This window comes from Caloenas nicobarica, chromosome 4 (genome assembly GCF_036013445.1).
Source record: "Caloenas nicobarica isolate bCalNic1 chromosome 4, bCalNic1.hap1, whole genome shotgun sequence".
NCBI lineage: Eukaryota > Metazoa > Chordata > Aves > Columbiformes > Columbidae > Caloenas > Caloenas nicobarica.
The window spans coordinates 18,380,005-18,406,616 of NC_088248.1; positions in this window are offsets into that span (position 1 = coordinate 18,380,005).

Here is a 26,612-nt window from a genome sequence, read left to right on the forward strand (position 1 = left end):
ATTAATGTTAAATTGCATCTAACGATATTAGATAGTAATAAGGTGAGGTTTTATTGGTTTTTAAGTGTAACCTTCTAGTGGACTCATAATTCCCACTATTTTTTAATAATTTTTAATAACAAAATCACCAGTCACCAGGTAAGAAAGTTGTTTTAGCAAAGTTTTAATGACTTACAGTTTTTCAGGGTTGCTGAAGCTTAGAAGCATAGTACACAAACTACCAGGAGTATATGTCTATGTGTAATGACTGTAAAGTGATGGCCAAGGGGTCAACTACTTCTGACAAAGAGGAGACTAAGGGACCCCCTATTTTTCATTTCACCGAAGCAAAACTTAAATGTGTGTAGTAAGGGATGCAAGGATAGAGATGACGCATTCCCAAATTAAAAGAACAAAGCAGCCTTTGTTTAAGCTCTCATGTGCATAGTTAGATCCTTTCTAAATAGCTTGATTTTCATCTGACGTATTAAATAATAATAGATATCAATTAAAAACAGACATTTGTCCTTTACTGCAATAAGAAATCTCCTAAACCAATTCCTCTTCTTTTTAAACTTTCCTCCTCATTAATGCCTTCTCATTTCCCTTTTTTCGAATCCCACCAAGTAGTTCTCAGTGAAATGCCTCAGAAGGGATTTTATGACTTTGGGAGTGCTAGCAAGAGAGGAGGATTTTTGGCGGAAAGCTGCAAGAAAGATTTGAGGCAAATCAAGAAGCTCTTGCAGGCTGTGACCTTCTCATGAGGACACACACTTTAAAGTACTGGACACAGGTTCCTACCTAGCCTATAGAAAATGAATTAGGAGAAAAAAAAAAGCTGTCTCTGTATCAGAGTCAGAACACTAGATAAATTGCCTAACAAACTTTTGCTTCTCTGAAAGAGAGAAGCAACTGTTTAAATTCCTTTTGCTCACCAGATACTGGTTTACTGCCATTAAATTGTTCCTACATTTGCTCTTACGGCTACTTGAATATCCATTGGGTACTTCTTAATTAAGTAAATAAAGTGTTCTTAAACATTATCATCTAAAATAAATATCCGTTCAAAGAAAAATTATCCATTTTAAAAAGAAATCTAAGAACTAGATATGTACAAGCAATTATTTCTCCCCTCTTTCCTTTCCACATCCTCCTTTCTCCAAAAAAAGAAAACAACTCAACAATAATCCAACAAACCTTAATCAAAAAACTCTGGAAACAACAAAATTCTGGAAGAATGCCTCTGTTTTATTTCACTATACATAGGTAGTAGCTTGTAGCTAAATCAAAGATTGGGCTTTGGTGTTTTTGTGGGGTTTTTTATCCTATTATTTTTAACAGAAAGTTGATTATTATATTTTATAAATGTTGATTTACATTTATCTGATTTGATATGTTCTTGTGGTTTCTTTATGCTGTACTGTGTCCCTTTTATGATGGTTTTATTTTCCATACTGGATATACATCTACCTAAAAGGTTTTTAATTTGGTGTATTCTTTGGTTTCTTCATTGAAATATTACAAGGAAGATTATAAGTAAGTTTCAAAAAATATAGCTATTTGTTTAAGATTGAATCACTCAAAATAGTTTATAATAGACTTAGCCCCATTCAGAAGGAAGAAAAAAAATGCGGCTTTTGCTCTAATTTTTGAATTGCAAAGGTTCAAATTTAGTAATTAAGGCAGTGTATAAACTTTATTCTTAATTTGCTCTTCCTTTGTGATTTTCAGTAGTGAAACTCTCTCATCTCCTTCAGCTGGAGAAATACCTTCTGTACACATAGAATGTAACTAACAAAGGCGGGCATAAAGCTGATTTTAGTAGACCTTTTGCAAGCTCTAATTTAAGCATTGTAGAGAAATAAATTGTCTGAGTTAAGGTCAAAGCTTATAGATCTTCCATGCAAGGCCCCATGGATGATTTAAATTACACTACAAGTTATTTCACCGCAAAAACAAAAGGCTTACCCTTTTGTTTTTCTTGTACTTTGCTCTGATCTGAAGTTTGCTGTTCTGTGCATGAGAAATGCACCAAGAATCATAAACTGCATGTCTCAATCACTCCTTTGTTTCCATGTCATCTATTCTTCAGGAAAAGATATAACTCAACAAAATGTTCCTCTTATTTGAGTTCCACATGTTTTAGAATACGATGAATCTAGAATTAAAAAGGATGACAGCCTTAGACTCTGCTTCCCAGATTAAAATCCAATAATTTTACATTTTTTTTAAAAAGTGATTAAGAAAAAGGACAAAGTTTATAAAGCTTTTTGAGTTTTATGTTAGGCAAAGTTTTAACTTTGCAAGGTATTTGAGCAACGCATTGAGACATTTCTTCATGTGTCAATTTACAATGGTAATATGAAAAATACTCTTAAGTTATATTTTTTAGCTTTTCTGTTAAGGTCTTCTAATTGTAATTCATCTAATCGCTATTGAACTTCAAGAACAAGAGCTTACTAAAAATACAGACTGTCAAAATCAAAGGTCATAACTGAAAGGTATATATTACAGTGCATACCACTCATTGAGCTGTTGTCTATAATTTGTCCTTAAAAGAATTTGTTTAAAATTAATTCTTGCTTATTTAAGTACACAATGTTTTCATTTTCAGCATGACAATAATTTCTACAGGCTATACTACGATCTTTTAATTTTGAAAAATCACTGAAGCAACAACTGCCACTAAGTTCCAGTAATATTTACCAGCCTAACACAGTTTTCCCAAGCTGAAATGAACCAAACTCTAGCCAATAAAGGTACATAACATCCAATAAGATTTCACTCTAATGTTAATATTGCCAGAGTGTGAGATATAGTAGTAATTCTTCTTAATAGTTCTCAATACCAGTTTTATAAAGTCATCAGGTTTGTCAGATAAAAGGAAAAAGATCTATTGTTCACACCATTGTAACTTCACAGACTAAGAGTTCATCTTGATATATACTGGTGCAAAAGGACGATCAAAAAAATGCTAATCTAGGAAACTAGAACACGTAGCGATAGCTGAGGAAAGGAATATTTTAATTAATTGTAATAGTTTATGATTTTGCTTTTCGAGATATTAAAATAATAAATAAATATAAGGGTTTTTTAGAGAAAGGCAAATACATTTTTTCATTTGATAGACGGAAAAGAAGTTATAACGGTTCAATGATTTGCCAGAGACCAGAAAAGAATGCTAGTTGGCAATAGAGCAGGTGTCTTTCTGATTTCAACACTATTTTCCATATGACTTCTTTACTAACCTAAAACATCTTATCACTTCTGCCTAGCTTTCAGAAGGTAGATTAGCACAGCAGTTTACCCGATCTGTGCCAAGACAAAGGGCACCTTTCCTGGATAGACTACATCTCCTCCAGAATCCCAACCAGCTTATTCAGCAATAACATAAATTACAGCAATTATTCCACAGCAGACAGTCATTAACATGGCTGGACAATACAGATCATGAATATCCTCTGCCTCAAAGAGGATGAGGTTTTCAGGGACTTCTGCATAGCTATACGGCAGGAAAAGCAAACATATACTTAGTTTTGGTTTCTAGCTCTTATGATGTTAGATTTAGGTGTCCTTCAGAATCCACTGCTTTCTCTCCTGGAAAGTACTTTTGCAGAATAATCAAGTTACCTCTAAATCTTTTGAGACTGAGTTTTCTAAAGCTCTCACAGTAAGACCTGCCTACTATCCACTGAATAATTCATGGATCTTTTCTGAAACCTTGTCCAACTTTTTAACAGCCTTTCAAAAATTTGCTTGGCAGAAGCAGCTCCCAAATCCAAAATGACCCATTAACATTGTCAGTAACAGAAATAATGGCATGTAATTATAACTAATGTAATTACTAAAGGGGAAAAATACTTAAGAAAAACTTTGTTACAAGTAAGCAGTGCCTTCTGTTTAGATCTTCTGACCTTTGAGAACAGTCAGATGTTTCACTTAGTCTGTTCTGTTGTCAGATTAAATAGTTTAAAGTAAATGGAGAGAGAGAGAGATATGATTATACCTTAAGATCTACTGAGTATGTAGGAGTGGTTATTCTGGGAAGATATCGAGTTTCTACTTACTACGACCCTGATGAAACATCTTAGGATGGCCTCAGCCCTTTCTGCGAGGTGTCACCACAGGAGTTCAGAAGAAGGCACACACCTCATTAGACAGCTGCTCTCTGTTCAGCGACATGTTGGCGCTCTCTGCCCTGGCAAATAGCACCAAAGCACATACATAGGAGAGTCACGTAAAGATTACTCCATACACGAATAAACCGATTACATGGATGCACCTATTGTCTGCCATTCTGAAGTCACGGCCTGCGGTCTTTAAGACTGCATATAAAAAGTATTATATTTCTGTAGGTTTACGTGATTCAGGGATATGAGACTGTTAACTCTAATTCTTGCCATTTCATCAACCTTGGCATCGCTTGCAGATTTAACTGCAATGTGACTTACATGCATATTAATATTAATTTCTCCATCACTGATGAAAATGTTAAGTACTACAAGGCCTAGTGCGGATTCCTGCAGTACCCTTCACCCTCGCTCTTTGCTATTATGGATTCTTTGTTTTTGTTAAGGTATTTTTCAGTCTCTAAGTAGGCAAATTCACAGTGCTTTTAGTAAGGGTTCTACATATATTTTGTTTATTTTTTTTTAAATCATCCTCTTTTTGCCTGCATAAGTGGCAATTAGAGTAGGTTCGCCAAGTTGCTTTACCAGCCAGATTTAGAAATTCAAAACATGAAGTAAATTCATCTTGATGTGACCCATTTTCTATTTAATAAAATACATTTCTGAAGCTAACTACATCATTTAACTGTTTGTAAACACTATTTCATCTAAATATTTTCCATTATTTTGCATAGGATGAGAGGAAATGACCAACTTAATGAAGTGATGGACATTTTACCCATTTTACTTGCATGCCTAAAGAACTCCTTATTTCTACTCACACTTTGCTGTCATCTTCCATCCAACTATGCTCGTAATTTCATATAGCCATTTGAATTAGCACATCAAGTTAACAGATAAACATGTAAGTATATACATATATATATAGTATGAAACACATGTAACATTATGGATAGAGACCATTTTTCTGCAGTACCATTATCAGATACTGATCTTTGTTCTCCAGACTATCATGAGTTTCCACTCATCATTGTGTGACATACTATGTTCCAAATCCAAAATGACTTTATTTTGAATACAAGATTTTCTAGATTGGAAAGATTTGTACTGCCTTTAGAAACACTAGTTCATTTTTACTGACATTTGCATGGGATGTCCAAAGTGTTATCCAAAACAGAACCTCCACTAAAACACATTTTTCCTTCATTCATTTTGGAGAGTTTTTAAAAGACATAGCTCGGGTATTTCTCTTGCTTGACTTAGTGCTCTTTAACAAACCTACATCTGTACTCTCTGATTTCTATATCCACCTATGGGTACATGAGATTATGTAGCTGTCAATTATCAAAACTTCTGTTCTAATAATTGTAATAACTGTTCTCTTTTACCCAGATACCTCATGCAGTAATCACCAGAAAGCAAAAGAGACACGGTATTCAGTCAATTCAGTAACAGTGGGATACATTTGAGCCTTTGATTTCTGACAAACAGATTACATTTTTCTCTGGAGGAGGTATATTGCAATAATAAATTATTTTAAGTTAGGAAAGTGATTTAAGATCTGTTAGAATTAAAACCACTATGATGAACAAAATGTTCCCATTGTTGTCTTCATAAAAATTCAAGTTGGAAAACAAATATTTCAACTTTCTGGTGCTAAAAATTCCACAGAACATTAAAACTTGCAGCTTATTTTCCAGTGATTCAAAGACCAGCCCTTCCAATTGTTTGAGTAGGCCATACTGGATAACAAGTGAATATAAAAATGCTGCCTTTAAAACAAACAAACAAACAAAAAAACAAACCAAACACACACAAAAAAACCCCCGCCCACAAAACAAAACACACTCACCTTGAATATAATTTTGTTCAAATTGCAACTCCATTTGGATCAACACTCATAGAAATGTAAAACAACCTAAAATCTCAGAACAATGGCAGCAAAATGTTAGATGAAGATAGAGAAGGAGAGAAGTAATATTTTGTTAAAGCTGTTGAAAATATTACTGTTATACTATCACTTAAGGACCATCACTTAAGGATTAGGCATCTTTTAAAGTACTACTTAAAATACTTAGAAAAAGCAACTTCTTCCCCGAACTTTTATGGTTTTGCCTAACTGTACACTAGCAGTACAAGCAGTGACAGCCAAACCTGTTGTGAGTGAAGTTCATAGTTTATAGTATAAAGCTAGTTTAGCTTCATTCTATATAGTCATTTCATCAACTGTTGAATTTCCTTACCTGGTGGGCATACCTTCAGCCACTTCAGAACTGAAGCCAAACATCCACCTCCAAAAAAACCAAACCAAACAAAACAATTAAATACTAGTAAAGAGATTTAAACAAGAATTCAGACATTTAAGTCTACATCTGAAATCCATTAAAGATACACCTTTTGGCATTTTCACTCGTAAAATTCTCTTGAGCATTGAAAGTTCAGCACATGCACGAGAGAGTCTCAGTTTTGAGGAACGCAGAGATAATATTCACCTTCTGAAATCAGACCTTTTTTAACCTCTTTGTTAGGCATGCCTGAGGGAGAAAATAGGGAGAGAAGGACAGGAGTAGATGGCAGCCTTGTTTTGGCTCTGTGCAATTCTTGACACTTTAGACAAAGCAGCGCTGAGGGTTGTGTAGCTCAACTCTGGAAGAACCTACAGAAAAGTTGTCCCATTAGGCCATACAGAAACATAGAGATCCCTCTTAATCCCTCTATGAGCTTCTCCTGGGACAGTGCAGTTATGCAGTTATGCTAGGTGAGTCTTGTATGGACTGAGAGACTCAATATCCTCCCAGAATAACCACTCCTATGTGCTCAGTAGATCTTCAGGTGTAATTATATCTCTCTCTCCATTTACTTTAAACTATTTAATCTGACAACAGAATAGACTAAGGTGAAACATCTAATTGTTCTCGAAAGTCAGAAGATCTAAACAGAAAGCACTGCTTACTTGTAACAGATAAAACTCAACATGAAAAAACTGAACATGTAGGCTGAGAAAAAGGTCACGCTTTGCACTATAGTCAGCCTGGTAGCATGAAGCATTTATGTGTCAACTTCAGACTTATAGTTTCCCTATATAATTCATATGAAGAATTATGCTTTCTATAGTGAGTTAAAACGATCAGTATGCTAAAAATATGTTCGCTTCTGCAGCAGTCATGTCAAATCTCTTTTCAATGTAGGTGTCAGACTCTGGTCTGCAAAAATTGAGCGCTGATGGCCAGGACCCATTGCCCCAAATCTTTTCTAGGCTCTAGACTGCTTCTTTTAAAACACAGCCGAAAAGGGAGGTGAACGCAGTTTTCCCGCCAAGCTATTTCATAAAGTAGCTATACATGAGAAACAACGTACATTTAAACACACGAAAATAAAGGGTAGCAATTATTTCCAAAACATTTCATTTTTCTGTGAAATATTTGACCAAAAAAAAAAAAATCTGTAGTATTATGACTTAGCACATACCAAAGATATCTGTTTAAGGTTGACAGAATATTTTACTTTTTTCTTATAATTAAAAATGTAATATGCAACATATTATATTTCATTTTTTAAAAATGCTGTTTCACAGATGCTCTGGCTTCTCTGTGTTGAAGCCTCCTTGTTACTAAAGAAGCTCTTTTCTCATAGCCAAATTAAAATACTTTGTTGAAAGTATAAATCTAATCCTATTTCCAACCAGTCTTTTCTTTCATCCTCATTTTTTTTAAAAAAGGTAGAGAAGGAAGGAGAAAAGGAAGGACAGATTATAGGTAAACTGGAAAATTCTTATGTAAACTAAGAGACCCTTAGAAACCAAAGTGAGTGAATAGTTATATTTTCTACTCTATCACTCATACATCTTAGATTCAAAATCTAGTTTTAGTATCCTCTCTAAACACTGTCTCCTTGACAGCACCTGTCTCCTTTCCAATGTAATCCGTGATGACATGCACAGCCGCTGAAAAGTTTGCATAGCTCTCACCTTTCTTCAAACCTCTTTTCTTGCTTTTGTGATATATAAGTACTCATCACCCTGCCATTTTCTTCTTACCCTTATACCTTGACAAGTTGTGAAAGACAGATGAGTTAACGGAAATAATATATTTTCTTATTACATTAATTTTAAAATACTCAGACTAGTGACCTTTCTTTCCGGAGTTTGCTGCTATGAAATTAGCAACTTGACAACCAAACTTTTCCAGCAAACTATGCTGGATCCAGAATAATATGTTAACAGTTTACTTTTATGATAAATGCATAGTTCACATTTGAAAATGTTTTCACTGTGTCTTTGTTTTTTTCTTTCTGACATACTAAAGCAGCTGCGGTAGGAGTAGTAACCAATGTAGTTACTGAAAAATTGCTTAAATATGCTCTCTCCTCTAAAGCACAGGTGGTAAAATCAAGCTGGTGTTCCAGTACACAGTACATCCAAGAAGGCTTTTTATCTGAGATTATGCACAGTTGTGGTCTTTGAAATCGAAGGACAGAGGTGGCCTCAGAAGCTGTAGCTGCAGCTACACCAGGAGGTGCCAGGGAAGAGGCAGCTCAGCTCCACCAAGCACACGGCTCCGCAGGCCCCAGGAGGGAGCCAGCCAGACCTGCCCCATGGATGGACTGCAGCACTTGCCAAGATTTTAAGCCAAAGTTTAAAATCAGCAGATTTCTCTCCATGTGTGCAAGTTCTTCAGTTTTCGGCTTTTCACTGGGTTCAGCTAATCGAGCCAAAGATCCTTCAAAGAATCTATCAACTTGATGTCATCTTCAGTGCATTAGTTTGGGACATCTGATTTGTTTTAAACTGTTTTTTTTTTCCTACAATATTGTCATCAAGAGACTAATAAGTTCTAAAAAAATTTTACCACTTTTTTTGTGTGTGTGACATCCAGTACATCCAAGATGTCAGTGGAATCTGGCATGGACTATGCCGGGGTCTGTGTTTGGACATTTATCTATAAAACTGGGCACAGTAAAGATACGTTTCTGAGCTTTTAAACCATAACAGATTTCTCTGATCAGAAGTTAATGTTTGTTATCATCTGTCTTTGTCTTCTTTCTGCTCTATTTTATACTTATTTTTAATTGGGACTCTCTTTGACCCTATGGTAGCTAAAACAGTGACAAACTTAATGTTTTTATTCGTTTCACTTTTTCAGTGTTTTAGAGGGATCCCAGAGGCCATCACGTAAGTTGGCTATGGAAGGGGTCAACTTTTAATTCTTTACTAGGCGTGTTAGTGTCCTGTTTATTTCAACATTACTATCAAATTTCAATGCTAAGTTTTGAACATAAATACTACCAAAGATAAGCATAATTTCATTCATGTTAGTTTTCCAGTAGCTTTTCATATTTGGGCAAAGAAAAAAATTACAGTAATATATCATGTTTATTCCGTGCATGATACACATGAATGGATAAATTAATGGTTTAAATATTTTATTAAATGTTTAAAAAAAAAGAGACAAAGTTTCATCAAGAAAAAAATAATCCATATATATCAATCATCATGTCTGGAAATTATTTTTTGTAAAAAGACCAGAGCAGAGTCTTGGAATAAGTGTAGCAGCCAGGCCTAAGAAGACGCTACAACAGAGAAAACTATATCTTTTAAAGGATTTAGAGCTGCTGCACAGTTTGGTTAGCATGTGGCAAATTAAATTTAATGTTAATTCATGTAAATTTATTAGACTCTTTCTTTAGAGTCCCCCATGTTTTCATTGTGCATTGTGTTTCAGTACAGATGATAATAAACTCATACAGATGCCACCAGTCATCAGTGCAACATTAATTACCGACTTGCTCAGAAAGTATTTACAGCAAAAGTTGGAACTGTCTGTGCAGCGCTGGCAATGCTAAGTTACCATTAGCCAGAGAAACAGAAAATTGTGCAGCAAATGCTGTTTCAAACCACTAAGGCAGGGGCGGGGGGGCGGGGGAAGAAGAGATCAGGGAAGGCGAGAAGGTCACATTGGAGGCATTCTCTGGAATTTGAATTACCAACTCTAAACTGCAAAGCTGACAAATGTTATCTCTGCTAGCCTCAAAACTCACATTCCAAATGCAAATAGGGCCCAGAAAAGGTCTGAGACTTTAAAAAACTATTTTGTGATGTCAGCTCAGAGTCATTCATATTAACCCACCACAACAGTTCCCACTGGGAAGAGCAAATATCAGCCTTCTGGGGTTAGGATCCAGGTAAGAAAAGCAGAAGGCAGGAAGGAGAAATATATCTAACACCCGACAAAGCTGAGCCAGAACTCTCAGAACTGTGTAACGAATGACTAACAGCTTTTGTTTGCAGAGCATACAAACCAGATCCCAGATCCCAGCCCGTTGGGCTCCCTACAAACACAGAGCTGCAGCTGATGTGATAAGCTGTCGATGGGATTCAATGAAACAGACAAATTTGCTTAATCAGAAGTTGGTGTTCCAGGTTGTAAATCAGCCTGAGGGTATTCAAATATGAAAGTGTGATGAAGCAGACAGGAGGCTGAAGGACATGCTAGATGAAGCCATTTTACATCCTTCTCATTAAGTGGAAGTGAAGTAACCAAGATTACTTAGGAAAGAATTTACCATTTTTTCCATACATTATCCCAATCATGGTGAAATATCATTACTATATACCCTCTCTCTATGTACGTAAGAACAATACAAATTGTATCAACAGCTTTATCCCCATTTAACCAGTGGAAACAGTTACCTTATAGAGCTAGAACAGAGCTGAATACAATATTTAGGTCAATAATCCATCTAATTTCCCTTCACGATATTTAATAGCAACAGGCATGTTACACTTGACTGTCTTGGTTCATATCTTAATGGGTGTAAGTCCACATCATCAAAGTATACTATATCTCAAAATTTATTGTCAGTTGACTTGGTTTTCTCAGTAGAAGAAAACACAGACTGGAAATAGATAATGAAGTATCTCAAGTGCAGTAGCCTAAGCATACTTATATTAGGCAACATGAAAATTTACATTTCTTTTGCTTCTGTCTTGCTTGGACAGAATTTCTCTTTATATTGAACATATAACAGCAGTTGGACTCACAATAGATATATTTCTTTAACTTGTTTACTGTTTCTATACAAAGTACTCACCTGGAATTTTCATATGCTTCAATTACAATATGAAGTAAAGTTATCCTCACATCCATGTGACTACCAGTCTACTAAGTAATCTTGGCATCAATAAGATAGATTTGTAAATAGAACATTCCCTGCTGTTTCCATGCTCGAAAAATAAAGGTTAGGACAAAGAATGGAGGAAGCTGGGAGAGAAAGGAATGCAATTGTCTGTTAAAAACACTCCACATGTTATCAACCATCCCCTGTGTCTGCCTAATTAGTCATAACATCTGGCAAATCTTTATTTCCAAGTGAAGCACTATGTATAATGTTGAGATGGCAATATTGACAGTATTTAAATTACATATTATAAAAATATCCAACAAACAGAAAGCTGTTACTTTATCACTTTGTGTCTCATAATAAACTGAACCATTTGCTGTCACTTCTTTCTGCTGTTTCATATATTTCCTACCTGTCAAAGTTCATAAAGTGGTGCCATTGTATTCTTTGTGATACACAAGACTAGAAATACCTTTGGACCCAGCGAGTTAAACTTAACTTGAATGCAGTCATAAAGGATTTGCCATTTACTTTGGGAAAGAGAAGCTGTACAGACAAGGTAACTCTGTTTCAAAATGAGAGCTGAAAACATCTTAAAAAGACAAGCACTCCTCCCCTCCCCACCAGAAGAAACAAAGCCAAGAAGTCTGCAGCCGTACCTTCCTCAGAGAACACAGCATAGCACAAAGGTATGGGAAACAAAGCATTACTGTATAGATTGCGTGATGATGGCAAAATTTCCTCAGAGCTTGAGTTCCACTTTGGCTTTCTCCCCTCTCACTGGAGTTCTGTGGGAACAGCAAGGAGTTGCCATTAAATCTACAAAAGGTTTAGAATCACATTCTGAAAGTTCTTATTCAAAAATCATCATTCTCTATAACATTCTGCATATTAATGTCTCAGTATAGTATCATTCCCCTGAATTTATAATTACTCGTGGTTTGGGGTTTTGTTGGTTGGTTTCTTCTTGTTTGGTTGGTTTTGTGGTTTTCTTTTGTTTGGTTTTGGTTTGTCCGGTTGATTGGGTTTTGTTTGTTTTTTCCTTAGCTAGTATTTTGTAAAAAGATAAAATGTACCAGCGATGTCTGACAACTGACACACACAAAAACCCACTTGGGAAGGATTATACTATGAAGTCATAAAGGATATGTCTTAGTAACAGACTATGAGTTTATCTCTTTTCATCATGTCACTTCAGTTCACATGTCATTCTATGTATAGTCTTATTGGACCAATATAAATTCCATAAGGAATAGCATATTACATCAATTTAATTATGGTAGAACCAGTGTTTTACAGTAGTTAACGCAATGCGACTCTAAATCTGTTGCTTGTCAGAGTAGACTGTGAAGCCATGTCCTTGTTGCAGAGAGTGTTCTGAAAAAGACTGTACTAGGTCATCTACCAGAAAATGATAATACTAAAGACACATAGTACTTTTTAAAACCCCAAAGACAGCAAAAACAGTTGTTACATTATTCAATAGGTTTTTTTTTTTCTCCAGTTGCATGCTTCCTGTAAGATTCAGGAGAGACATTCAAACCTGTCTTCTGCCTGAAGGAATTACATGCACATTTTCTCACCACTTTTTGAATTTCCTTCCTAGTTTTTAGGGTCAGATGGACTACAAAGTTAAGACTCTCGAAATGGAGGGCAGAAACTTATAATCTGTTTCCAGATGCAATGACTATTTAGGACTCAAATTCTTAAACAGAACAATTTATTTCGTAGTTAAAGAATGAAAAGGACTTCATGTGAACTTTATACAATTTCATACAGCTACCTAGGGCTAGAAAGGTAACAAGTCTTACATTTCATTATAATTTTGAGTATTTGTTTTCGTTTATTGTAAGTACATGAAAATGAGTTTGTCTCTTTGGGTCTTTTTTACAAAAAGAATATCATAAGCAGAAAAGTAACAAGATTCCCAATTGGTCCTGTAGCCTTGTGTCCTAGTCAATAGGCTACTGGCTTTTTTCAGCTGCACATGTTTCTTGTTAGCATGTCACCTTTCGTGACCTTCTCTATCCCTACTAAGTTTTGCAAACCAAGATGTTGATCTCCCAAATATAACTCAAATTTTTAGTTTGTTTGCTTTTCTATCACTAAATAAATTTGAATTTTAAGTGTCACGCTCACGTGAAGGAAATGAGAACAAAAATAGTAAGCGTAGTTATGTTTATATTATGGCATTAGTTTCTAAATCTTAAACAGTTGAGACTATGACCTATGCAATTAAAAATGTGTCAGAGAGTAAGATTCAAGTAGGACCAACTAAAATCCATACATCTTCCTTGCATCCATAGCTGTAAAATATAATTATATATATAATTTACCAAACTACCTAAAAGTCAGAAAGAGCAGTGAGATTATCATCTTGCACAAGGCATTTGCTTGCATTGTAGTTATATTGTTATGATAACACATACAGAATGCTCAAATATCAAATAATGATTGTAAATAAGATGGTAATTACAACCTAAAGGCGAACGTCTGAAACAGCTTTGCAGCCAATGTTGTTACAGTCTAATCAATAATTGTTCAGAAAATCCTTTTCCATCCACATTCCATCTCAACTAAGTATGATTTGGCTAAATAATTTTATTTTTCTCTGTCGTCACAGAACATGATGATATATTTCTAATAAAGATAGGAGCTGTTTCAAATAAAATCTGATAAGTATAGCTACAGATAATTTCAGTACAAGAGAACGAGATATAAACAAGAGCTAACAACAACAACAAATCATTCTATTGAATCTACAAGAATCTTTTTTTCCCCAGACAATTCAAGCAGATGTCCACTCAGCAGCTTTATATCTTCAGAAAAAGGAGAAGGGAGCAGAAGAATAGGGCACTGATTACTCATCACTCTTAAATAGCAGCAGCAGCATTAATATGAATAATCTTAGAAATCAATAATAAAGTTGGTTTCTAGTGCAAATCTGTTAGCATAAATAACTTAAATCAGATTAATGACACTAAAATTTGATTCACCTCTAAGCTATTTAGAAGTAACTGTTAAAAAAATGCGAAGACAATACAATTCTGCCAATATACCCCCTGAGTGCATAATTCAAATGAATGTTGACAATCGAATTCAAAGCTTTAATTGTTATCTGGAGGAAAGTCACATTTATAAAAAAACAAAACAAACCAACCAACCAACCAACCAAAACAACAGCAACAGAAAAACCCCACAACAACCAAACAAAAAACCATACAACCATGTTAAAATCTACTTGAAGCCTTCCACACTCTGCAAAGGGAAGTGTGCACTGTGCAGTTGAGTCAATCAGTAGATGGTTCATTACCCCGCTAGTAACTGTTTGAAAGAACTAAAGACCATTTAGGGTATACTCAGGTTAGGATGTCCAGTTCTGGTGAGCAGTTTAGTAGCATCAGATACTGATGACAGAGCTGTGTCTCAACCTCCATGGAGAAAGCTAGATAAAATCGTCTTTCCTCTAGCTGAAGATATGCACCCATGAACCTTAAAACAAAACAGAGTCTCTTTATGCACATTAGGCAGTCATGTTCCCAAAGCATACAGAACATGAAGGGAAACTGTATAGGGTTTTGAAAACCAAGGTGTTTTTTGACCAGCCAAAAGCATATCTTAAGAAATGTTAGTAACTCAAGAGTTAGGCTGCAAACCAGTGAAAGTTAGGAAGCTCTAGACTATACATTTATTGGAAAGGACACACTTTTGTATACTTGGCCCTTAAAAAGATTTAACAGTTACCTTTATAGCCTTGTCTAAATGAGCCCAGACTAATCTTTATGATCTTGTGAGGCCCCTACCCAAACTGTCATGACACTGAGCGACAGGGGGAAAAAAAAAAAAAAAAAAAAAAAGGAAAGGAAAAGTCTGGTGTGCCTGGGGTTTGCAAGTGAGAGAAAACAATGTTTTCTGGGGCCTACTCCCCCACACTGAAGGAGACCAGGTTAAATATGTTTCTGATCTCTAGAATACAACCACCTGAAAGGAGATTGTAGCATGGAGGGTGTTGGTCTCTTCCCCCAAGTAACAAGTGATGGGATAAGAGGAAATGGCCTCAAGTTGCGTCAGGGAAAGTTCAGATTGGATATTAGGAAACATTTATTTACAGAAGGGGTTGTTAAGCACTGGCACAGGCTGCCCAGGGAAGTGGTTGAGTCACCATCCCTGGAGGTGTTTAAAAGACATGTAGATGATATGGTTTAGTGCTAGACTTAGGTTATGGTTAGACTTGATGATCCTGACGGGCTCTTCCAACCAAAATGATTCTATGATTCTACAATAGCTCTGTGATAAGGCAGTTCTATTTGCCCTTGAAAACTCATTTCCTTTCACAGCCTGAGAAACAAATTAACCAGCAGGCCTTTTGCCAGCCCTACCCCACTAGCATATTGCTGGCATAGCCACAGCCACTCTTAGACTGCTTGATACATATTTAGACACTATTGCACATTTCTACATGCAAAATTCTCATTGATCTCAGTTTAAATTTTCCCCAAGAGTTGCACAAACACACCATCAAATCTGTATGAAGCATGACATTCAAAAAGCCACCAGTATTTATACAGAAGCTGAAAAAATATTAGTAGCTTATTTAATCACACAAGATAGAAATTTTACTGGGAATGTAAACTAACTTTTCTGGAAAATAGGTGCACAGTAGGAAAAGGTAGATGTGAGAAAGGAGTCATAGGGCTGTTCTTAACAGTGACATTTGCAGGAAATACTATATAAATACTTGTTTTTTTTAAAAAAGAGATTTCTTATACTTAACTTTCCCCACAGCCATCATTCAGTATTCTAAAGCAAGAGTCCTTAGCTGATTCAAATACAGTAATATAGGATATAATGTAGTTTATTCTAATTAGTTCAGCTTCCGTACTACTTGGGGATTCATATCATGAAGCAAGAGATATTGCCATATGCTTCAGCATTATGGGAAGGTGTATAAAGTTTTCCATCAGCACTTCAAATATTTTCAAATATATGACAATTATAAGATACTCTTTTCCTCCTAATTAGTTTCTCTGATCTACTTAGTTCAATACTTTTTGTTCTCTTCTTCTCAGTTATCTTTTGCACCACCTACTCCTTCATGTATTCTCTTTTTGTCATATTTCTCCCCACTTCTTGTTCCCCTATTAAAAAGGAGTCCTCATACATCTAGCATGGTGATATTTCTCCTTTGTACTTTACCATATCTTCTATTTTTATATATCCTATAAGCTATTTATGCTTCTTGACAAACTACTTTTATATTTCAGATGTTCTTTATTATGCAAGCTATTTATTTTTTTATTGATTCTACAATAGCTTGTTTGGTAACATTTATGCTCAGCACTCAGTGAGGAAAATATATTTATAAGAGCACTAGAAAACCTAGTACGGTCTGTATCAATGTATTTCTGTAAATTTCAGAATTTCTAAGAAAATTATGAAATACTATTTTTTAAAACTAAGATGATGAATTATTACTGTATAGAGGAATGCAGAGTTTTAGACAAGAACTGTGATTTTTAATGGTAAAAATATAGACAATTTCAAATGTAATCATTAGCAACAAAAAGTTCCCAGTAACTGCTAAAGTGGAAGACCAGAAAATAAAATAAATTTAAAAAAAAAAAGTAAAAAAAGCAAGGACACGTATGAAAATTCCAAAATAAAATAAAATAAAATAAAATAACAGAATAAACTTGAGGATTTTGAATGTCTTCACTAGGTGATAGCAGGTAACTGGAACTCTGAAATTCAACTGGTTGACTACATCAAATATGCAGCTGTTCCATTAAAGGAACTTGTAGGTGCAACCAGAAAACTACTCTGCCATATATGAGCAACTGACATCACTGAATCAGGATTAGGATGAAAGCTCTGGGATGGGTAAAATTTATTAATCAAATGCCTGGCTCTCTATCAACCCTAAATTTCACAGGGAATCTTAGAATATTTATTTTCTCTGTTCCTGACATCTATATGGAATATTAAAAGTAATCATATTATTCAGAGGCTGTTAGAACAATGAATAATGATCCTAGCAGGTGGTTCGTAACCTAGGGTTAAGGATGTCTAGCGCTATTTTTTTCAGAGGAGATAGCGTATTTCATGGCGGATATGCATCACAGATAGCATTAAGGTCTCTGATATTAATGGAAGATATCATAATATGAAGCACCTAAAAAAAAAATAGTATCAAATGCAATGCAAATTTATTTGCTAGCAATGAGGCCAATTCACAAAGGCATTCGGTAACAAATTCAACATTAGATATGCTAAACCCTGCTCAGCAGTTTCTTAAGCCCAGAGATAGCAAAGTTTTTGACATTCAAAGCTCTCCAGGCAGCACAGTTCTGATTATGAGCCCGTAGAGTTGGTCATCCAAATGGCACGGGAGGCTTTTGGGAATGTACGAACCCTGCCTTGCAGCTGCCTTGCCCAACATGCCTGTTCTCAACAACCTTCTCCCACCACGTTCACTGCATGAAGCTCTGCACTGTTTTCAAGGGTCAGCATGACTCACCAAGGCATCTCAGAAGTAGGAATTGGCGGCAGCACATGGTGCCCTCTGCTCCATAGCTCTGGAGTAAAAGGACTCATTGGGGCTGAGAGGGACTTGGGAGAACACTTGGAATTTGGGAGAACTTGGGTGAGTCACTAAATCCCTTTATGGATCTGGGCCCCAGATTTTTAAAATGTATTGGGCTAGGCCTTGAAAATGAAGCAATATTTGAGTAATTGTTTAGAAGGCTGTATCCAGAAGTAGTAACAATATCAAGACATGCTAATGATGGTTCTCCTATCCTACACTTCATTCTCTCAGTAACCCTGCTGCATGCAGAGCAAAATCAGAAAGCAAACAGCAAAATGTGATGTTGCAGTTGAGATGGGAAAGGAAGGCGAGGCTCCAGGTAGGTCCATTGTGATCCAGTTCAGAAGTATTTCTTCTTTCAGTTTACAGTTTTTGATATAAGATATTCCTATCTGATGCAAAAGTTATATTTCCAAAAGCATTTTCTGTCAATGTCCAAAATAAAACCATTTGCCTAATATAGAAAAATAAGCTGATTACATTTACTCTGAAAATTTTCATTTTACTTAATGAATACTTTAAATTAAGATATTTATTTTCTATAAAGCATTTTTCCTTTGTCTGGATATGCTCTGATGCACTGCAAAGACAGCAGCTTATTCACCTGTTTTAGGTTTGACTCGGTACAGAGCTCTCAAGCTATGAAAGGGATGTGCATGGTGTTTTCAAGCCCATGCAGAAATCTGTTCTTCACAATGTGCATTGAGCTGCAGACACTTCTTCTCCTCTCTCTTTGTACAGAGTATTGTTGATGACAACTGACAATTTTTATCATAAGTTCAACAGTTTAGTCTGAAAACATTCACCATGACTTAGAGAATTTATTTTGATAAGAGGAGACTGGTAGGCTGAGCCCAGATTTGACCTTTAAAAATGAATGTATTTAAAAAGAGGAAAGAGATGGGAAAAAAAGAAAAAAAAAAAAAAAGCTCTGTTTGCTTTACAGACACACAGCCTGTTGTCCTGCTGACCAGATTGCTATTTACAGCTGGGCACCAACGTAGGCAGGCTTCCTCTCAAATAGGAAGCTGCTCCTGCAAAATCTTTGCTATGTGGGGGCTTTTTTGTGGTTTTGTTGTTGGTGGCAGTGGTGGTGGTTTTGGTTTGGTTTGGTTTTGTGGGGGTTTTTTGTTTGTTTTTGTTTTTTTTGTTGTTTTTTTAATGGAGAGAGGACATGCAAAGCTGTCATTGTGCAATCTTGGAGAGTTATTTTCCATAATTATGGTTATGCATTTTTGGAAAAAGCTGTGTTATGTGCCAGGAAACTCATTTGTGTTTCAGATATCCCTCTTGATTCAGTATTCAATATTTGTTTTGTAAAACCTTTGTTTTCAGTTAATCTTTTTTAATAACTACATACTATTTTTGAAATACGATCTACCTCCATAATCCATTTCACACAAAGAATGTATTATCATTCATTTTAAAATGTGTTTTATGGGGTTTCATTCATTCATGAGGAGGCAAAGGTTATGCTAAGAATGAACAGTATCTGCATAATAACAAGCACTTAGTTCCTGTACTCCAAATCATTCAGATAAGGGTCCAGGACAGAGTATTACCATTTCCAGTCTGCATTTTTTACTTTTCAATCCATATTTCTTAATCCAGTGTGAGACTGGGATGCAAGTGCAGACTACATAAAAGTTCAGATGTATTCTTATGTCCAGAATTTAGGCACAAAGTGGAAAGTTCAAGAATGGGGAATAAATGTATTACATACACATGAAGAATGTACGCTGAAATAATAAATTCTGAAAGAAACTGCAATCATAAAATAACTGATGCAGAACAGGATGGAATTCATATGGCCTGACAGATTTTTTGGGGTAATAATGCAAATTAGTTTGCATATGGACAGAGAAGAACAGGGAGATGGAAGGAACAGCCTCTTGCTTTGTGGTTCTACTCTTAAAATACCGTGGACATGACCAGCACTTGGCTACCTGAGCTGTATCACTCAGCTTCTAAAAGACTTCTTGAGGGCTCATGACCTGCCAGACTGTTTTTCATGCCACTGCAATACTGAGGTATGCCACATTGTCCCACTATAAAATACAGCAATCCTCTCTCATTTCAGAACTTGTTTGGGAACAATTCTGGGTATTTTGTATGAAGAGGGTACACAGGTAGCCAAGAAAGTCACAGTATTCATCAACATATAAGAGGAACACACATGACCATAAAGTTTTGGTGCACAGAAAATCCTGAGGCAATATCATAAGACTGTTCCCAGAAGATGACTGGTGCTGGATACTACAGACTGATAGATTGTTTAAGTTTGAAAACACAGGGTAAACTGGTTTGAAGCTCTATACCAAAATAGCAAACTGTGGCTGTGTGAAAAACCTGCTCCTTTTGCTGACAACCTGATATTGCTAGTACTCAATAGCAGATGACTGTCGTTGAAATAGTACAGTTTTAGTTGAATGCTGAATTAAGCTACAGAACTAAGTTTTAAGAACAACTGCTACTTTAATATCTGACTTTGGGAACAGGTCTCCTCCCAGCAACCTGAAAACTCAAACTAGAGAGAGACAACCTGACAGCAAGCTTTAGAAGCCACAGTCTCTAGACAATCTTAAAAGACTTTTCTACAACCTGGAGGGAAAACCTACAATATGTTGAGATGGGTAAAAGTTTTTCTGATGGAAAAAGAATGACACAAGGGCAGAAATTTCCAGGGGGGAAAGACAGATGTCTATTTTGATTTCTCTCTTCTTTACCCCTAAAGGATTTGCACGGATTTTCCACTGAGCAACAGGAATTAGTAACAGCCGGACTGCAGAGGCTGACATGGACAGAGGCTGAGTGAACTAACAGTCACTTATTGTCACTGAAGAATGAGGACACCAGCTATTGGCACTAAACCTTCATATCACAACATCCTCTGCTCAGATACAGTAGCCAGCATGGCCTCACAGTGCTTTCTGCCTCAGCTGCTTGTCCAGAGAGCAGGACACAATTTGGCTGGAGAAGCAGTATGGGATGGTGTGTTCTTCAATAACAATGGGAATGAGAACTCCAGCTCCTGAAGCTGCAAGGGTCCTGCTTGTGTACACATCAGAGTAGTAGGCAGTGCATTTCCACAGCAAGAAAACCCACAGCACGGGGTTTGCTCCCTGCAGATGCATTCCCAGAGTTCCAGTTATAAAGGGCCACCACGGTGTCACACAGTGGCAATAGGACTTCCAAAAAATCGACTAGGAATGAAAGTGGTTCAAGCCACTTCATGAACCCAGGGCTGAATTCGAGATCTTCTACCCATTTCAAAAGTAATCCCTACTGGATCTCACGGATGAGAAGCATCTCCTTTTAAAGGACACTGTGTGTTTGATGCAACCTCCAAATAAATGTAAGATACAGTTTTATGTTGTCTCAAAGAAGAGCATGAGTAGGTACAGTAAATTCAATGTAGCTACATTTCTCTTAACTATATAAGTGATGAAATAACCGAGCTATTGTGGGATTTTTTTTTTTTCAAGAAATAAGAAAAAGAAGGCATTTTTACTTTCAGTCATATTTAAGAAAAGTTGTGACTTTTTTTTGAGTAGAAACAGATTCTATAATTGTTCTCCAAGGACATTTATTTCATAGGGTATCCTTACATAAAGTAGATTAAGAAACATTTCATCATGGAACCTGATCAGACTTAAACCAAACGAGGCGCATGAGATGATCACTGACCTGCAGAACCCTCCTAAGACTCTTAAGAAGCAAATAGCAAAGCAGAACTACACAGATGTCATTTTTGCTACTGAAATGTAAGTTATCTATGAATATAGCTTCATCAGTAGCTACTCAAGTAATACTAGCACAGTATTTTTTTTTTTCATTTTAGCTGCTAAATGCTGCTCACTTTTATTTTTTCTCTTCCTAGATCTAGATAGGTTGCAATTCTTAGGGGTGGGGATGGGGTGGAGGGAAATGCATAACTTCCTTAATGACTTATGACAAGTTCTGTTCATCTTGCACGCTCTTTTTCTAGTATGCTGAAGCCTAAAGTGAAAAGTTAAATCCTGTGTGTTACACATACAGAGGACGGTTCACACTTATTAAAAAAATAATACAATGACATTCTAAAATCACCTATACAGAAATGATCTCTCATAATCCTTTGTCTATTTATGCACTGCACACAAGCTTTTTCAAAGCTGCATGGGCTAATGGACCCTTTGAATTCTCTTTGCAGCCCTGGTGTTGACCTGCTGCATGAACCTATGCAGTTCACTTTTGATTCTTTTGTTCATCTCATCTCTTTAGATTAGAAGCTCTCCAGGGCAAATAACTGATATACTCATTATGGCTGTAAAAGAGATAAGCTGCTCTATCTTCTCACTTTTCACTATGCCTTTCCAAAAAAAGTCCCTTTCCCTTAGTCAAAATATCGTATTAAAATTGGTCTACAGCACCGAAGTAATTTCTCCAGTGTATCTATGAAATCTCATCTCATGAAGAATTATGCACAAGCTTAACTTCCTGCTCTATGAAAATTCCATTTAGTATGGCAATATTTCAAGAGAAAACAGTTCCATTTCTATCTGAAGTGAAATGAAAATTTTTCTATGAAATCTCTCATTAAATGTTTTACAAGGAAACAGTGAATTCACGTAGTGTGGCACTTCACAGCAAAAGCATATGCCATAAATTCAGATTTTGAACAGAGGACTGTTTAAAACACAAAATATTTTGTAAAAAGGCAAAAGAAAGTGACAATTTCATCTATTGTTCATCGGTGTTATTACACAATATAGTGTAGACAGTATTATAATTGTGTTTCAGGGAAAGCACTTCCTCTGCATGGTGGCAAAACTGAGCAAACAATAGAAAGAACACATGCAGGAGCATTACCAGTAGCTGAGATCTAGAAGGCTGTTTATTTGCTGAATATTTACTTTATTTATACTGAAGTAATTTATCTTTATTTCACTGATGATGCACCAAGCCATCAGAATGTAATTTGTATGGGCACTGCTATTTATTCTGTTTTAATTTGCCACTTGTTTTTTTTAATCTTACAATACATATAAACTATCCAATAATGCAGAAAAGATTAATAGTTTGTCTGCTTACATCTATTATTTTTCATGTTGTTACCTCAGATCTCTTCATCTGACGAAGGAAAAATGAGAGAGTCAGTGGAATATAACAAGGCAAGGAAGTAAACATCCCAAACTAAAGGAGTAAATTCTAACAAAGTTACAATGACGTTCATAAAATAGGCATCCATCTTGTGTCTAGACAGATTCAAATTATGAACTTTGCTACTTGACATTTCTCTTTATTTTCTTGATTTGAGGTACCTCTATCAGCCTAGGAAATGAGGTGGATCTCTAGATTTTTGTTTGGATTTCAATTTCAAACAGTTGCTGAGGATGATATGAGTCTACCCCGCTCCTGCCTGCCTCCCACAAAAGGCAGCAGGATTAGAACAAGAAAGCTTAAGAAATCTTTTTTCTTGTTCTTTAGTGAAATCTATTGTAGTACTGAAGGCAATGATGTAAAACAATGTTCCAACTCAATGTCTGCTTTGTTTTCATAGATAAAAACAAAGAGGGAAGTGGAATAAAAAAAATAGGAATGCAGAATAGGGCAAAATGTTAAAGGTCATTTCAAATTACATACTTTTATAATGACTACCAACAAAAGGCTTCAATATAAACACGAGTTTCCTAAGTAGAGTTCTGAACTCTGAGGCAAATCTGAAATTTTCATTTGCACCCATTTCTTTCAAGAAGTGAATCTAGTCAGCCTCATTTTCAGAGGGGATGTTATCAGCTCCACTCTTTATGCACTGTGGTATCTGCTTCTCCCAAGCAGATCAGATTTCAGCAGAATTTGGAGCGATTGTGCAGCCTGACCTTATCATGCTCTTCAGACACCATGTGCATTTGAATAGGGATTTCTGGCAGGTGCACAAATAGGCAGAACAGCAGCAGATTTGCAGAGAAGTCCAGACTCATCTAACAGCCATTACAATAGGAATCCAAGATCACTTTACATTCATGACTTACTAGTATTAACACAGTATTGCCTTGTATTCCTCCTTCTCCCCTCAAGCACCTCTACTTTACACCCAAATAATTTCTAAAATAATAACGAGAATGATTGCTTTCTATTGAAGCTGATTCAGACGTTAACAATCTTAAAATTAATTGTTCCTATATTCTTTGCCAGTATGCTATTATTTTGCTTTGCTGTTTAGGACTGGACTGATCTGAATTCTCATATAGTTTCACCATGGCCAAATTAATTGTTCAATGGTAAGGTGGCATGAAATGCACAAAGCCTGAGGTTTGGTACCAATCATCAACACCGGTAAAGATGTTTAGTAGTCTTTTTCTTTTTAAATTACTGTATCAAGCCTCACAAAAAGTTATGATGCTTTTCTTTGTTTGAAACTTGTCAAATTCTCAGCTTAACATTTCTCTTTCTCTTCTGATGATGTTGATTGGATCATCTTTCACTACATCTTGAATTCATGAAGGATAAAATTAACATCCTGGACACACTTCTGAATGCTTCTCGCTGAGGTGAAAACAGATGCTCTTTTTAGTGAACTTCAGTAATCACACAGTTTTGCATGGACTAACATAATTAATTAATACTGAAACTAATTAACACTAAAAAATTAATTAATACTAAAACCAGAACCAAATTGTATTGAAGTTCATGTTTGAACTCAGATCGTGTTTTTATCTGATTTTCCCTCCAGCATCAGTCCTCCTACTTAAAAAAAAACAAAAAAACAAAAAAACCAAAAAAACAAAAAACCAACAACAAAAAAACCCTAAAAAAACCTGGAAACTTCCAAACAAAGCAAAACCTAATTGTCTTTAGACTATCTTCCACATATTTCATATATATTTTGTATCTTCCTTAATAATATCTTCCATATATATGAAGGTCTGAACACTTCCTTTTAAGTGGCATATTTCTTTTAAGAATATGATGACAGGTGGGTGAAGACATACGACTAATTTTAAAATTTTAATTAAAAAAAACACAGAAGAAACATTTCTTAGGAAAAACACCTCAACATTTTGTGATTTAGGAAAAAAATGTCTTCATTAAGTATTATAGTCTCCTTTTCCACTATAAAGATGAGAAGGTTTACAAACAGTTCACTTGAAGGAAATACAATTTCTAGTCATTAGTGAAGGAAGATCAAACTCAAAATTCTTCTTCTCTCCTAAACTCTATAAGGACAAAAAGACTTTAATTATATGATAGCTTCCATCAAACAAGATACTGTGAAATTACTTTGCTGGTTAATTTTAATGGGAAAGAAAATACGATGAAGAAGTTCGGAAAGAGAACATTTTATGCCTTAGAAAAAAAAAGAAAAAAATTAGCCAAGTGAATCAATAGAAGTCAAGAGATAGAATAGCCTTCAGTAAAATGTTAGCAGGAAGTAACAGTTGGAGACTGGAACAAGAGAGCACAGGAAATGATAAGATTTGGAGTTATATCAACTGAGAAACAGTTGAGAGTTTGCAGATAGTAGATTTTTACTTTGTATATGCGGCAAAAAGTCAAAACTCCAGTCAAAACGGAACTACCCTCTACACACAATAAATCAGTAAATACAAAGCCAGATTCACTTTCTGAGGTTAGACAAGAAAAAAAAACAAAGAGGGGAGGGAAACAACACAAAAGGGTAAGAAGACAACTTTGACATTGTTTTAAGTAATCACTCTTGTTGTACAGTTTTCGGGCATAAACTTGTCTTGTATGTCCTAAATACGTACCACTCTTGGAGCACTATACAAATTATGAAATGTCTCAGAACGTTAATGCGAGATGAAAAACCATTTAATTCACTGTATGTTCCAAATATCAGAATCTCCTGTCATGTTGAGAGTTCTGAAGGGGAACGAGGAGCACAGAACACAAGATTTAATCCATGGAAAGAGTTACCAGTATCTCATAGCTTTTAAAATATTTTTATTTAATATTTTTTCTGAATTTTTTTTCTGGAAACTGTGACCCATGAGGCGTGCTACATGACCATATCACTGCATGTTACTGCAGCAGCACAAACCCTGTGTTGCAGTATCTGCCCATTTGCACAAGCATAAGTTTCCCTATGTTAAATTTTTAAGAGTAGGTATGTGACACCTGCTGCAGGATAAGCTCATTCCTGAAAAGTTAATAATAAGAAAATAATTAAGAAAATAACATGTCACTGTAGGTCTACTGTCCAAGTCCCTTTTTAAAATTTCTGTTTTCAAATGATATTTCTGGATAGAAACATAAGTTCGCATAAGGGCTGTATTGTCATATGCCATTTTTTGTCTTATGTTTTGACAACTCATATTAAGGATGGATGAATATATAATCTCCAGGTGAGCTTTATGTCACTTTATAGCAGTTGGGAGTAATTTAAATGAGAAACTGATTTTAACATCATCTGTTATTTCTGAACAATCTCTCATTTTTAGACAATAGTATTTGTCAACATTATTTTAATGAAGAGAATATTGAAGAATAAACAATAGACTCCTTCCAAGAAGAGAGCATGTCCATCACAAATACTATTCCAGTTATTCTGATGCAGAACCACCATAATGATTTTAACTACAATTAAAGTTCCAAGCAATGGAAAAATAGAGATATAAAACATCTCAGTGTTGGTGAGAATAAAGCACGACATATTTACTTCTAATATTTACTTCTAACCAGAATCATAACCACTCTATTCAGAATGTAAAATCATCTGATTGCTGTGCTTTCTAATGAAACTTTCCAAATTAATAGTAATGATATGAGGCAGGTGCTGTTATCAAAGTGAAATT